This window comes from Cryptomeria japonica, chromosome 3, assembly GCF_030272615.1.
Source record: "Cryptomeria japonica chromosome 3, Sugi_1.0, whole genome shotgun sequence".
NCBI classification, from domain to species: domain Eukaryota; kingdom Viridiplantae; phylum Streptophyta; class Pinopsida; order Cupressales; family Cupressaceae; genus Cryptomeria; species Cryptomeria japonica.
In genome coordinates, this window is record NC_081407.1 from 404456667 (window position 1) to 404471658 (window position 14992).

The window sequence follows — 14992 nt, forward strand, 5'->3', positions numbered from 1 at the left end:
ATAAAAGAATATCAAATTTGAAGGTGTCAATATCTACCAACAATGAACCTTTAATAATGTCATATAAACATAGAAAAATTTGTGTATCATCCTATTTTGATTTATTAAGTACATTAATCTTATCACTCTAAAAAATACAATTTCAATTTTAACAAAGCTTCCTCTTATTTTTTTCCAAAAATCTTATATATAAAAATTAGACTTTGAATTTTATTATGATTTTTCTTCTTAATGAATTAATAATTATAAAAATCCTTACAAGTATCAAACGATTGACATCTAACAAGCTAGGAGGTTTCCCTTATACAACCAAACCTCGTAAGACAAACATTGATTTTTTTTTAAATAAAAACACTTTGAAATTTTTGAAATAAAATCATTGAATCAGCTTGAACGTTGGTGCTTTATTACACTGAATCGGCTTGAAGGTTGCTGCTTTTTTATTACACACAGTTTGAGCTTGGAGTGGAAATGTTGGAGCCTAATGCCAGCTAGGCTAGCCGTTGGGAGATGGGCTAAAATAAAATCACTGAATCAGCTCGAACGTTGGTGCTTTATTACACTGAATCGGCTTGAATGTTGCTGCTTTTTTTTACACAGAGTTTGAGCTTGGAGTGGGAACGTTGGAGCCTAATGCCAGCTAGGCTAGCCGTTGGGAGATGGGCTAAAATTAGAGGCAATTGGGAGATTCATACATTAAAAGCCTCCAATTGAAGGAAAAAGAAGCCTCGAATAAAATCAAGGCAAGAGAGGGAAGAGCCCCCAATAAAATCAGGGTAAGAGAGGAAAGAGGATTTGTAGGAGGGAGTGGCAGTGGGACTGAGCTTTCCATTTAAACTGGAGGGTCTCGTCATTCCAAAACTTTGGGCAGAAGAGGAATTGTGGTAGGGGCCGAGCTCTGCATTTGCATTGGAGTGTTGTGTCATTGGGCACAGAAGGTGCTTACAGTTGATGGATTGCACCATCAAATTATTTATCTCTTTGAAAGATTTAGAAAATAAGGTGTGTTAGAAGTTTGTTAGCTCTCCTCTCTCTCAATTTGCTAAACATTTTCCTTTCATGTAGTAGAACTTTGTTTCCCTGCTTTCTTTAAATGTTGCTCAGCTATAGTTTTGTAGGTTTTTCGTTTTGTCATCCCCTGTTTCTCTTTTGTTTGAATAAAATGTTCTTTATTTTGATTTACAGTCCCAGCTGATGATCCAAACATGCCATGAAATTCTTGGTTCATGGTTAAAGGGCTTGACAAGCTGGTTGTGATCAGGTATGCCTCAGGAATCCAGACTTCTTTTTCAGAATTTAAATTTAATTACTGTATATGACCTATTATTATTTTGTGCTTTGTGACCTCTGTTAAATAGGTCAGTACTTACTAATTTGATTTTATATTTTTACTACTCTATTAGATAAGCCTGCCAGAATAATTTCACTATACTCTATTGAATGTCCTACTGTGATGTAAAATCTTATTATATTATGACTAGGGCTTTAAAGATATCAAGCGTTTATCTTATATTTTTGTTGTATCTGATTTAAATGAGTCCATTTTACTTTATAATTTGTATTAACCCTGTAGCAGTTCTCTCAAATACGGTAATACTGCAAAGATCATGTTACTGATAACACTGTAGGGATGTTTTGATAACTGCTAGGATGATTGAGGTATCTGAATTATACCAAATATGTGTGCTTTATATTTTACAGATCAGTAGCCATAGAATGAGTATAGAACCACAAGGAATGACATGGTGAAAATTCTAGGGGAGACCTTCAAATTAGAGAGTCGATTACATAGAGACCTCAAGCTTCTTTATGCTTTCTTCTCCTTTCTTTTTTTTAGTCTTAAATGTTGCTGCAAGTACTGTTCACATTTCCCATGCAATACAACGGTAATTGTAGTCTCCAAACATTCTAGTCAATATTATTTAACTGTCATTTATAGTGAATTCAAGGATAACAACAATTTTGTGGTCTTTGAATTATACCAAATATGTGTGCTTTAGATTTACAGATCAGTAGCCCTAGAATTGGGATAAATCCATAAGAAATGACATGGTGAAGATTCTAGGGCAGACCTCAGAATTAAATAGTCAATTGCATAGAGATTGCGGTGTGTATTTATGTAGCAAGTGTCACAAATGAATGAGATGAAACTTCATAAAAGCCTCAAACACAATTATGGTGAGATGATGTGTGTCATGGGTGGGAAGGGACCACTCCATGGTTTTTATTTATTTTGAAAGTTTACTATTAATTCTAATGAAATACTTTTGTCAATCCTTCAAATGATGAGAATGGAAAGATTTAGTGGGGCCCCCAAAGTCCTAGGATTTAATTTGTAAACTAGACAATGTGAATCTTACAAGACAAAGCAAATGAGCTATTATTTTGATCTAGTATTTAGAAATATACCTACTTGACTTTTCTTAAATATTTGGGGATGTGGTAGTCTGTAGAAATACTTAAAGGGTTTATGATTTCTTTAGGGATTTCAGTTCTTGCAAATCAATCACTGAAAAGTAACGAAATAAAAAATAGCATGCAGGCACCTAGGCCTACTCAAGACAAGAGGATGAGTGGATTTAAACTACGTTACCCGGGGACGCATCCCCGGATTTTTTTTCCCAAGGACGTACCGGGGAGAGGGGATTCCTAGGGGACGTCCCCATAAATTCTGCATATTGACAGTGAATTTTGACAATGGATTTTATAAGCAATTTGACTTTGACTGTCAATTTAACACAAATTTGGCATAAGAAGTCTACTAGTTCTTATATGTTAAGGTTCTATAATGTATATGTGCATGCTTTATCCATGTTTTCATATGAATATTTTGAATTTTCCTATATATTTTAATTTTCCCTGTTTTTTTATAGCTGTCCCCTTTGTCGTCCCCAAAAATGGCAAAAAAAAATCACCATCCTGGAAACGTGTACCCCCGTCCCCTGTCGTCCCCGTCCCAGAAACTCGGGGTAACATAGGATTTAAATACTAGCACATAAGGTCAACCTGGAAAAAAATATGTGCTAAGTCTACTCACGGTGAGAGGATTGATGGGGTCAGCCAACCAAATTGGAATTCTAAAATATAAAATGAAAAAAGACAAGTGCACAATTGTGAAATTGCCTTTGCAACCATAGATTTGTCCTAGAATGGACTAATGATCAAACAAAGGTGGAAATTTTAGAATGAAGGTAGGTGCGTAGGTAAGTGTGATAAGTGGGCATATAAGACGAATTTATAGAAGTGTAAGCATACAAAAATAGGGTATGAAGGTGCTGACATGAGACATACATTCAAGGATTTGCATATGATATCACAAAAACATAAATCATTTAGTTGCACACAACGACAAGAGACATGGAAGGCCAAAAACTGAATTTTATTGATCAAGAAAAGTACATTTGCCATACAATTTAGTCTGAAAATGTTTTATGTTTCATGAAAGATGAGTTACAATACAATGTCTGCTTAGAAGAGCTCATGTTGAGCTACAACATTTGGCCAAAAAGAAAAAAACTCCTTGAACTCTAGCCTAAGCGTTGCCTTTAGTTTGCCCAACTGCTTGCTATCATTTAGCAACATGCCTTGAAGGAAAAGTGACAAGTGTTTGCTTTGGTTGCTGGGTCAAACCTTCCTTAGGCACTGGAAAATTGCTCTTTGCTTGTTTCATTGTTGAAGATGCTCCTAGGTGGCATGAGGAGGATAATCTTGACTTTTCAACCCCAAACAGCTTCTATATCTGCTCTCCATTTGCCTAGATTGCTGGCAAGTTGATAAAAGGTCTTCAATGAGCTCATAATTCATCTCAAACTGCTACATTATTCCCTCTATTTGCCTCCTTTATCCACCAAACGGATGCCTATATGCTCTTCAACTGTCCATAACTGACCAAACTGCTCCCTAGATGTTCTCAGTTGCTTATTACTCCTTACCCACCCATTAACTACCATAAACCATTTGATTCCATACTCATATACCATGTGACAAATGTTTTGAAGAAGACCAAATGTTCAAAATGGCGTAGGAAAAGGAATATGCTTTTCTAGGGTTTCCCCCTATCACTGTTTCTTCTCTTCTCGACTTGGTAGAATGCAACAGACAATGCATATAAGGTTCATTTCAATGCATTTGTCATGAACCACAATCAGACCCTTCATCATTTCTCAAACAATAACCCTAAGTTGTATGTTATCCTTTTCTTCTTTAGTGCATACCATCATGTGGAGGTTATTAGGTTTGTTTATGGTGAAGATTCTCATCTTATTTGACATGACTGGCAACTCTTGGCCTTAATTAACACATCTGCCTCTCATATTCTCTGATTTGACTGACTACTGTGCTATTCACTTGAAATACTTGGTGATTGTCTTCATAAGGGATGTCCTTGAATGACTCATTTATTTAGCATGACTGTCCTGCAGACACTGTGCACTTTTCATTGCTTCAACATGCCCCATATGACTACCCTTTAAGCTTTGACTTCACGGTCATCTATGCTTACCATGCACTGATAGAACTATTGTCATTTGGATCATGTATGATCATCCTCTTGGTCTTCATTACTTATTTTATCTTACCTTCCCCATTGTCTCCCAGGTGAGTCATATTTGCTCCATACCACTGTCCACTTTTGGGTATAATCTTGCTCTTTACTGTCTTCTCTAACTTCTCATCACTACTTACATAGTGACTGTCATTGTTATAAAATCATCTTGACTATGGTAGTCATGAATGAATGGAGTCTTCAATAGATCTCTCTTCTATCCTTTAGACTATATGACTGTCCTCGTTACTTTTTTTATTCTTGACATTGTTGAAGACTCTCTTGCTTCAAACACTGTCCTTAGGACTATTGGCATGAACACTTGCAATCTTCGTAGATAGCCTTATGTATACATGGTCTTTTCATGATGCTCACCATCAACACCATAGCCACCTCTATAATCTCCTACTGTAGGCAGTGTCTTACAACTGTTCTACTGATATCACTGTCTATTTCTTTGTGTGTTGTTCACTGTCTTAAGCCTTCATGATTGAATGTCACTTGGTTTATGCTCTGAAACTTTCTTCTTGACTGTTTTCATGGTTTGTCAAGTCTTCATCAACCTTATGCACGATATCCTAATTGTCTTGACATAGTGACTGTCATCTTTGCTATTATAATATTGTCTACTTACCATTTTGGGTTGTTCCTCCAAGATATCATAGAGACTGTTTCTACCTGTTTAGTACGTTTACATAATGACTTCCAATAGTCTATTTTCACTATCTTTGAATGGTTCAAGATCTCCATCTTCAGGTTACTGCTGGAGGACGGTCTTATTCTTCTTATTATGGACTATGCCTTGCAAAAGAATGTATTTTGCCTTTCCCTTTTGGGTGTGAACTTAAATTGCTCTTCACTTACTTTTGTGCTTAACAATGATTTTCTTTTTGCCATTATTCTTCATGCATTGCTGTCTTGTTCTCTGTCAAAGCACCGTACCCTGCTCTCTGTCACATAATGCACTGTTTCTGTATCAAAACATTGCTCACTGAGATGTCTTCTAGCATTTGTGATTTTTGCCATTTTTATCCTTGTTCTAGATTTTGATTGTTCAAACCTGCCCTCCTTAGGAATGTTATGCACATCAATCTCTTCTACTTCTCTACAGTATTTGATGTACCAACTCTTCATTATGGGCAAGTGAAATGACATAATTATCATTAAGTGTCCAGTGCTATTGTCATGATTTACCTTTACTTCTTGTGCATGTTTATGGGGTTTTCCTGAATGTGAGATCTGATAAACATATCATAACCATGTAGTTTCACTCAATGATCAGTAGCTTCTCATGACAGTCTTGTACACATTGTCACACGGGCATTCTCCTTGCTCACCATTGTTGATATCTTTGTCACTTTAAAATTGGTAATGTCTCTTCCCATGTATCTATGTGTGCAGCAACATAAGGAATGTATTTTACTGAAACACTGTCTTCCATACACTGAGATCTGTCTTTGAGAACTTCTATTCAACTCATGCCTTTTCAAGAGATTTACCCAACATGTTCCATGACTCTCATGACTTTCAACAGGGCAGTTATCTTTGCTTTTTTCATTCTCATTGTCCTTCAAACCCTTGTGATTCTTCTTACAAGTACTTAAACAAAGCCTTTTCTTATTTCTTTATCACTAACCCTTCCACTGTAGCTCAAGACTTATTATTATTCCTTTCTTGTCAAGACTTATTATTATTCCTTTCTTGTCTTTGTTGTTCACTGTCTTTCTCATACCTTTTAATGTTTGATTGAAGACCACCATAAAACCAAGGGTTTAATGCATGATCCACCTCTATTAACTTTATGATTTATGCTTTCAAGAATGTTGCCTTGCCACTTATTTTTATTGTGCTGGTCACCGCATCATAGATTGTCCCTTTGACATGACTGTCACTATCAGCAATGTCATGGCTTTTGGCTCAACCTTTTTTACATGATTTCTCCTCTGTTAGAGTTTCTTTCTCTTGGACTGAGACTTTTTTGTACCCGCAAATTATCAACAAATCTTGCAAATCTAAAATTCATGCATTCTTTGGAAAGGTTTCGCAGTCACTACAATGTTTTTTAACTCAAATCTTTTTTCCAGCCATTGTTTTTGCTACAAAAGATAATGATTTCATTCTTACATGGATATATTTCAAATTTGAAACGCTTTCAGAGCTGTTTTGCATCTATCTTAAGCAAGCCAGGCTATTTCACATACTTAGAACTGTAGAAGATACCTGTAATATGCACGAAGTCATATATAGAAAATAGCCTTAAATGATCTTGGACGGGTGGGTATGCACTGTCTAAAACACCTGAAATTCTCCACTCTTTCTCACAACTTGGGCAAGAATGTATTTCTCATTCTCTGCAACATGTATAAGCTTTTAAGACCCGTGAAACCTCTCCAGCTTCCTTGAAACGTGGGCAAGAATGGAATGCACAAGTGTTGCCTTAGGCTGGGGTCCCATGGAGGTGGGCTTCCTAAAAAATAGAGCTGAAGCTGCTGAGATTTTTTATGAATATTTTAAAGCTAGCAGTCCCATGAATTTTGTATTGCAATTTAGCTTAAAAGCCTAAGCTCCTAAATTTAAGGAAACTGGTGATCCCACAAAATTTGTAATGCAGTTCAGCTTATGAACAGTTAAAATAATTAAATAAATTTCATTTTCATTTTCCCTCTAAATTGTTTTTGGTGGGATGATTGACAAGTGGCAAACGATATTCCTAAGTTGGTGGGGCAATTTCTAGCCCCACCATCCCGTTTTCTCTCGCTCAAATTTACAGGTGTAAAAAGTAGGAGCTTCTATTTTTTAGGAAAAGATTCCAAATAATACCATAGCCCAAAAAAATTAATTTAATGAGATCTCCTCTTCCTTAAAAATAGAATCTTAAGCCCCTCATGGGACCCCTGCCTTATCCAGTACCAAATTGAAAGACAGTTTCAATGCAATAAGAAGCAAAAATCTCCATGCCATGAAAAGAGGAAAACATTCTTCCATGCAAAACAAAACCCTAGAACTCAGGCATGTGGGTTTGGAAATTTTCAATGGGAAAATAGAATTCAGTATCATTTATTTTTCCCCTCTTGGTGCCTAAGTCCCTATTAAATCCTTTTTGAAATAGACTCATAAAAAATTTAAAATCTTTAAATCATCAAACCTTCTAGAGGAGATATATGACAAAAAATACAACTAAGCTTAATAGTAAGCATATAAAAATAGGGTAAGGCTAAGTATATAATGATAAATATGTATTATATATATGGATGGATACAAGGTTAGGATAGTGAACCCAACACTATACGAAATTATACTATATATCACTATATACATATATCAAAATATTTTCTGAAGAAACTATATAGAAAATATAAGAACATACAAATTTCACCATTACATATATAATTTAAAAAACTAATAAAAAGAAACCAAAGAAATACACCATTCATTGATGGTTAAGTTAACGATTGAGAGATTAAGAAAACAAAACAATACCTGAAACTTTATGTCAAGAGGCATAATTCAAAGACATTACAAAGAGAAACTACAAAGCATCAAACAAAGTACATAAATACATAACATTTTATAATAAAAAATGTTTCCAACTTTACCACTAGAAACAAAATTATCACTACAACAAAGAAGAAAGAAATAAGGGTGAAAGAGGAAGATTGTGAATTGTCTATTTCTTTCGATAAGCAAAGTTGTAGCTTGATCAACATTCCATGTTGACATGGCAATATCAGCCATCAATTTTTGGTTTCATACCTAAAACCGCAATTTGAGAAAAACAAAAAAATCTTTTCTATGGCATCTCCTAAGCAGCCAGAAAGAGCCCGCTATTTGAAAATAAATTGTTACAAACGCGAAACATTTGAAACTATAAAAGGCCACCCACTTTTTCAGTCATATACATTTTTAGACTAGGAAGAAATTTATGAGGATGCGCAGTCAATCAATAGTCCTGTTATGGGCTTTCATTATTTTAATTTTTTTGTCATAGACAATGGGCATGCAAGCCTTTCCCTGGATTTAATGGCAGTGAGCTGTTTACAATGAAATCAATGTTTAATGATATTTGGAAATGATGGGTGATTTTACTGCAAAAGTTATGGTTGAATTCACCGCTGGTTTCAATCAATGCATGAGAGGATGGAAAGGAGAAAAATTGTCAAATTGGTTATGACTATGTGGTGAGAGTAATAGAGGGATAGATTGGTATATGGGAAAAGTGCTTTATTTTATAGAGCCTGAAGTATTTTATTCTTTTGTATGGTTTCACAATTTTTTTAGTATGATATGTAGCTATTCATGACAGCCAACTTATAGAGATATATGTAGCTATTCATGACAGCCAACTAATAGAGATGTATCAGTGGTTTGTATATTTAAAATCACAAGCATTTGAGGTCAGAATGCTCTCTAAAATTTATTGGAAAAATCATATAACTTCTATGTTTGCACGATATTAACTAGATACAATCATTATATGAGGATTTTTGTCCACCTTTGGTGCTGCAGGCCTGTATGCCCTGCTCTGCTCTATACTCTTGTCTGCTGTTGTGTTTGACTGAGTGTTGTTTTAGTTCTGCCACCGTAGTTGTGGCTGCTCTTGCAGCCATTATAATTGACTTTAATTGGTTTCTTCTAGATGTTCTGTAAAACAACCTTTGATATGTAGTTGATGCATTTTTGTAAACTTTATTCAATTCTATTGCTGCTATAAAATGGCATATCAAAGGCCTTCATGTAAACTACACTACTCTTCTAGGGGAAATTCAACCTCCAAAACATAAACATAGTTCTGCTAACAGCTAATAAGAAAGTTTGGTAGTAAAAGATGATGGTGCACCAACATAAGATCATGTTCCTGATAACACTGTAGCAGTTCTCTCATATACCACAAAGATTATGTTGTTGATAACACTGCAGGGATGATTTGATAACTGCTAGGATGATTGAGGTCTCTGAATTTTACCAAATGTGTGTGCTTTAGATTTTACAGATCAGTAGCCATAGAGTGAGGATAGAACCACAAGGAATGACATGGTGAAAATTCTAGGGGAGACTTCCGAATTAGAGAGTCGATTGCATAGAAACCTCAAACTTCTTTATGCTTTCTTTTCCTTTCTTTGTTTTTACTCTTAAATGTTTCTACAAGTACTGTTCATGTTTCTTGTGCAATACAACGGTAATTGTAGTCTCTAAACATTCTAGTCAATATTCTTTAACTGTCAGTTGAGGTGAATTCAAGGAGAACTAACAATTTTGTTGTCTCTGAATTATACCAAATATATGTGCTTTAGATTTATAGATTAGTAGCCATAGAATTGGGATAAATTCATGAGGAATGACATGGTGAAGATTCTAGGGCAGACCTTAGAATTAGAGAGTCAGTTGCATAGAGATTGCAGAGTGTATTTACCTAGCAAGTGTCACAAATGAATGAGATGAAACTTCATAAAAGCCTTGAACACCACTATGGTGTGCTGTTCTGTGTCATGCGTGGGAAGGGGACCACTCTATGATTTTAGCTTTTTTTGAGAATTTCCTATTAGTTCTAATGAAAGCTTTTTGCCAATCCTTCAAATGATGAGAATGGAAAGATTTAGTGGGACCCCAAAGTTCCAGGATATAATTTGTAAACCAGACAACTTCAATCTTACAAGAACAAGTAAATGAGCTCAAAGAGGCGACATATATGATCTACTATTTTGATAAATAACCAGCTCATTCTCTAAACTTTCTTCCAATTCTTTCCAGATGACTAAAAGTTGGAAGAAAATTACAAAACTGGTATCTAAACATATATATCAAAAATATTTATAGGTGAAATCTCAATTGATGAATCGAGTGCAATAGATGGGATGGATGAGTGTGAAGATTAGATTACCAGCTTTCTTGGGTAAAGTTTTCCATCGGCCTTCATCAAAAGCCTGAATGTATTTGGTAAGAAGGAGATCTTCATCTGGAGTCTAGGGCCCTCTATTGAGGCCAATTTTGGAGCAACAGGGAGTCCTCCATAGGTGCTTAGGTGTCTCATGTTGCTGCATGTCATTTGAATTCATGAACAAAATAAATATAAATATGGCTTTGCAAAACAATTTTCTGTCTTTCACCTTCACTGAAAATCAGTATATCCAATCTATTTTGTTGTTGATGTTGTTGAAGCAGCTCTAATCAATGAAAACGATAAGATTGGCTGGTGAGAGAGACCGTCTATAAACACAAACCTGCATGAGCAACCAACATTCAAAGCTAAATTTATCCTATATGGAATTCAAGTCAGCTTGGATAAGGGGTACAAGGTCATCCCAATCTTTCATTTCTGTTCTTCCAATGGAGGAGAATGAAATCTGATTTACCCTGGAGTTGGTAAGGTGGTTTGCTGGTGTCATGCTAGCAACGTGAGAAGCTGATGAGTTGAAAATTTCATGCAATCTCCCTAACTTTGGGTATTCGTTACTGCTATAGGAGAAATACCTGGATAATGATAATGAAAACCTTCTTGTTGCACCTAAAGCAGTAACGAATTCCTTCAATGAGGAGAAATTCTCTTTTGGCAAACCTGCTGTATTAGTTAATATATACTAACTGTTACTAGTGTGTATGGGGTTTCTTGCTGCCAAACAAATTAATAGCAGAGTTACTATGGGTATAATACAGCTTCCTGTGGATGGCATTTAGTTCTAGTTACTTATCCGCTTCATTCTACTTATATATCATATTCATGCAGCCGAATGAGTTTATAGGCATTGGGTAAGAACTGTCAACTTCAGCTATGGTTTTTGCTTGCCATATAGATAGATTTTGTCCAGTTGATGCAGGTACTATTCGTATTGGTTTTCTTAAAGATCTGTTATCTCTATCCTATCGATAATAACTGCTTACATGTATCTCTGGCCAGTCATGGGATTTCTAATTAGTTTTTAAATTAACAGTGTATCTCGATCCTATCATTAGCTTTTGTTGGTCCTGAGTCAGTGGCTGCTATGTGTAGCAATTGCAGCCATAACCAATCAGATCTAATGGATAAGAGGTGCCACTGTGAGGGTATATAAGCTCAGTTTGGATTTTCCATTGTTATCTCATCTGTTTACATCAATGGCCATACTTATATAAATATTGTGATTGATTTAATCTCGAATATGGTTTGATGATGGATGCATCTCAAGGCATTCAATGACTATATGGGGAGTCATTCTCCTCTATTGTATTGTATTGGGCCCTTTCCATTCTTGTGTCATCTGTTTACTTCTCTGGACATACTTATATTTACAATGGATTTGGTCAAGTATGTAGTTTGATGATGGAAGCTTCATAGACAGACACACGTCATTACTGTATTGATAGTTTTACTTATGCTATAAATGTTCAAGACTGATACTTATTATGTATTTCAGGATACATTTTGTCTCAGGCATCTAGAGTATAAGTAGTAGAATGCATAGTATATTTGTTTGTTTTAAATATACAGTATATTCTTTTATATTAAATACATAGCATTTTCAGTGGATGGTCCTAATTTTAGCTGAGGGGGTCATGATACATCAACAAATGAATTTTTATGTTCTAAGAAGAGCTAACAATGTAGGAGTAAAGTTGCAGTCCCTTTACAAGTTTCTTCAGGGTCATTTGGCACCACCTATAAAGGAGAATCTTGATTTATCAAGCAATTCTCCTGAATTGAATCTTGCAACATTATTTCTAAACTCGTGGACATAATTAACCCACAAGTTTAGAGAAAGAATGGGTGCAAGGCAAATGAAGCAATTGAGGAAATGAAAATTGTATGCTACCACAGTCCTTTTCTTTGACTACCCTACTCTTTGTTTCTCTGGAAACCTAGAGATTGCTGGTTTGACTGTTCAACTTCTGTCTCCCATGTCAGCTCTTTGTTCTCTTTACTTGCCGAATCATGAGAGGCCATTGGTATGTTATTAGCCATCTTTCTGTTGTGCATTGATATTTGTTTTACATTTCATTTATTGCCAGGGCTGCAAACTTTGATTCAATTTTTTTTCCCAAATTAACCTTAATTAATTTTCTGGTTTATAGTGCTTCTCTTGCTTTGTCTTGCTTCAGTGGTTGAAATGCTAGACATGCATGTCATAGCTACAAAATATTCCGTAGCCTGTTCATTCAAAGAAATCCTTACAAACGTGGATCGTTGGATTGTTAATTGTTGTCTTGGATATTTGAGAGATTTTGAACAAAGTGATTATTTTATGATCATTATTTATAAAAATGTTTGTAGCTTAGGAAACATAAACACATTCATTTAGATAGTTTTCTTAATATATTGCAATTTCATAGTTTCCCTTTTCTTTGAATGTTGGTCAGTCATAGTTTTGTAGGTTTTTCTTTTTTCCATCCCCTATTTCTCTTTTGTTTGAATAAAATATTCCTTATTTTGATTTAGTCCCATCTAATGATCCAAACATACAATGAAATTCTTGGTTTATGGTTAAAGGGCTTGCCAGTGAGTTGGTTGTGATCAATCAGGTATGCAGGAATCCAGACTTCTTCCTTTTCATAATTTAACTACTGTTATTATTTTGTGCTTTATAAGTTTAAAATAGTTCTTTACTTTGTTAAATAAGCCAGTACTTGGTAGTTTGATTTTACATTTTTATTACCCTGTTAAATATATCTGCCAAAAATAAGGTCACCCTACTCCATTGAATGCCCTACTGTGATGTAAACATATTATAACTAGGGCTTTACATAATTAAATGCCCTCTATTGAATGCCCTACATTTTATTTTATATTTTTGTTGTATCTGATTTAAATGAGCCCAGCTGTCTTGCACTTCACTTATCTCTAATCCATGACAGTGCTTTATTTCTTTTTGGGCTTGTCTCTCCCTCATGTCATTTGCATTTTCAAGCCTTGCCAAGGGTTTCTTCGTTTCTACCGTATTGATCAATCTAATTGCACTTGATGATTGTGATGATTTATGCTATGGTCCATTTTCTATATTCTTTTTTTGGTGAAACTGAGTTTGCACTAGTGAGAAATTTTAGAGGTTTATTTGGGTTTTGAAATTTGGTACAATACACAAAATTTTGTTTGTGTTGTATAAAGAAAAATTTAGACTTCAGAAGATTTCCATCTCTTAATTTACATTTCTTTTGCATGATAGGGACAATTTAAAAGAAAGTTTGGACAAGTGAGAACTTGATCACAGAATTCGTTGGAGGATTTGTGCACAATAACGAGAACTTGAACGTGAAGACTTCAAAGAAGGGATCAACTTCTGGTATTGTTTAATACTTGAATGGAAGTACAAAATATGTAACATTTGATTTAAATTGACTATTTTTGTTTATTGTAAGCATTCCTCAACAATATAATTAATAAAGATGTACCATTTTTTTTTTAAGGAGGGGTAGAAATACCCCTCCAAAAACTCTCAAAGATGGCCATGGATATCTTTGAGAGTCTCTCTTGTTTCTCTACTACTATTGTTTTGTTTTGTTTTTTCTTTTTTTCTTTTTTAAAGTTGATAAAAAATATTATTGTTGTAATTTATTTAAATGATAATAAGTTTTATGTTAACAAAATGTATGTGTTAAAAGTTAATGAAAATAAATTGTTAGTTTTTAATTAAAATCATTTTAACATTAAATGCCCATCAAATTTGACATTAATTATAATGAATTCATACATCTTTTTTAATTTTCAATCAAAGTTAATTAAATTAATTAGCTCAAAGCCAATTTAATAATTATAAAATTTTATAATTGTCAAATAGTTATCTTGGATGAGAAAATATACATTAGTATAATTACGATATATACGCAAATTTTATTGGCATACACTATAGGTTAGATATAGAAATATTATATACTTTCAATTATAGTTAGTTTTTTTGAATTGTCTATTTTATTATAAATATAGAGTTTATTTATGTATTGTATTCAAATTTTATATTGTGTTATCTATTTGAGTTGAATAGTGTGTATGAGTAACATGTGTAATGTTTTATGCTCATGTGCATTAGGATTGAATGGTATTTATATCAGAGTCATATGTGATTCATTTATATGTCATGTATACGAGGATAATTTATTTTAAGGTTATTTTATGTGCCCAATATGTATATGCTTATAATGTCTATACTCTTCATAGTGTGTACATGAAGCTACTTTTTCATAATGACCTAATATGAATTAGGTTTTGATTTTTATGCAACTGACTTGTATACGTATTCATATTTATATAAAATCATGTTATTATTACATCATGTGTAAAACAAATTTTCATGGTGTGTCTCGTGTGCTTGTGTGCATTTTGATTGAATGGTACTTATATCATTGAGTTGTATGTGGTTGATTTGTATTACATATACACATACAAATTCAAGTTATGCATGTGATGTAATCATAATATAAATTTAATATAAACACAAATGTGTATACAAGTCAATTCATATTAAGGTTGTATTGTGTGGTCAATGT

The 14992-nt window shown here is 34.1% G+C and overlaps 1 long non-coding RNA gene across 1 annotated transcript; it reads left to right on the forward strand.

Moving 5' to 3' along the window:
- The first annotated feature begins 376 nt into the window (after window positions 1-376).
- On the forward strand, window positions 377-13943 carry LOC131035088 (uncharacterized). The gene is made up of 3 exons (XR_009103899.2): window positions 377-1002; window positions 1186-1261; window positions 13675-13943. It is a non-coding gene; the product is annotated as an uncharacterized LOC131035088 (long non-coding RNA).
- The last annotated feature ends 1049 nt before the right edge of the window (window positions 13944-14992 follow it).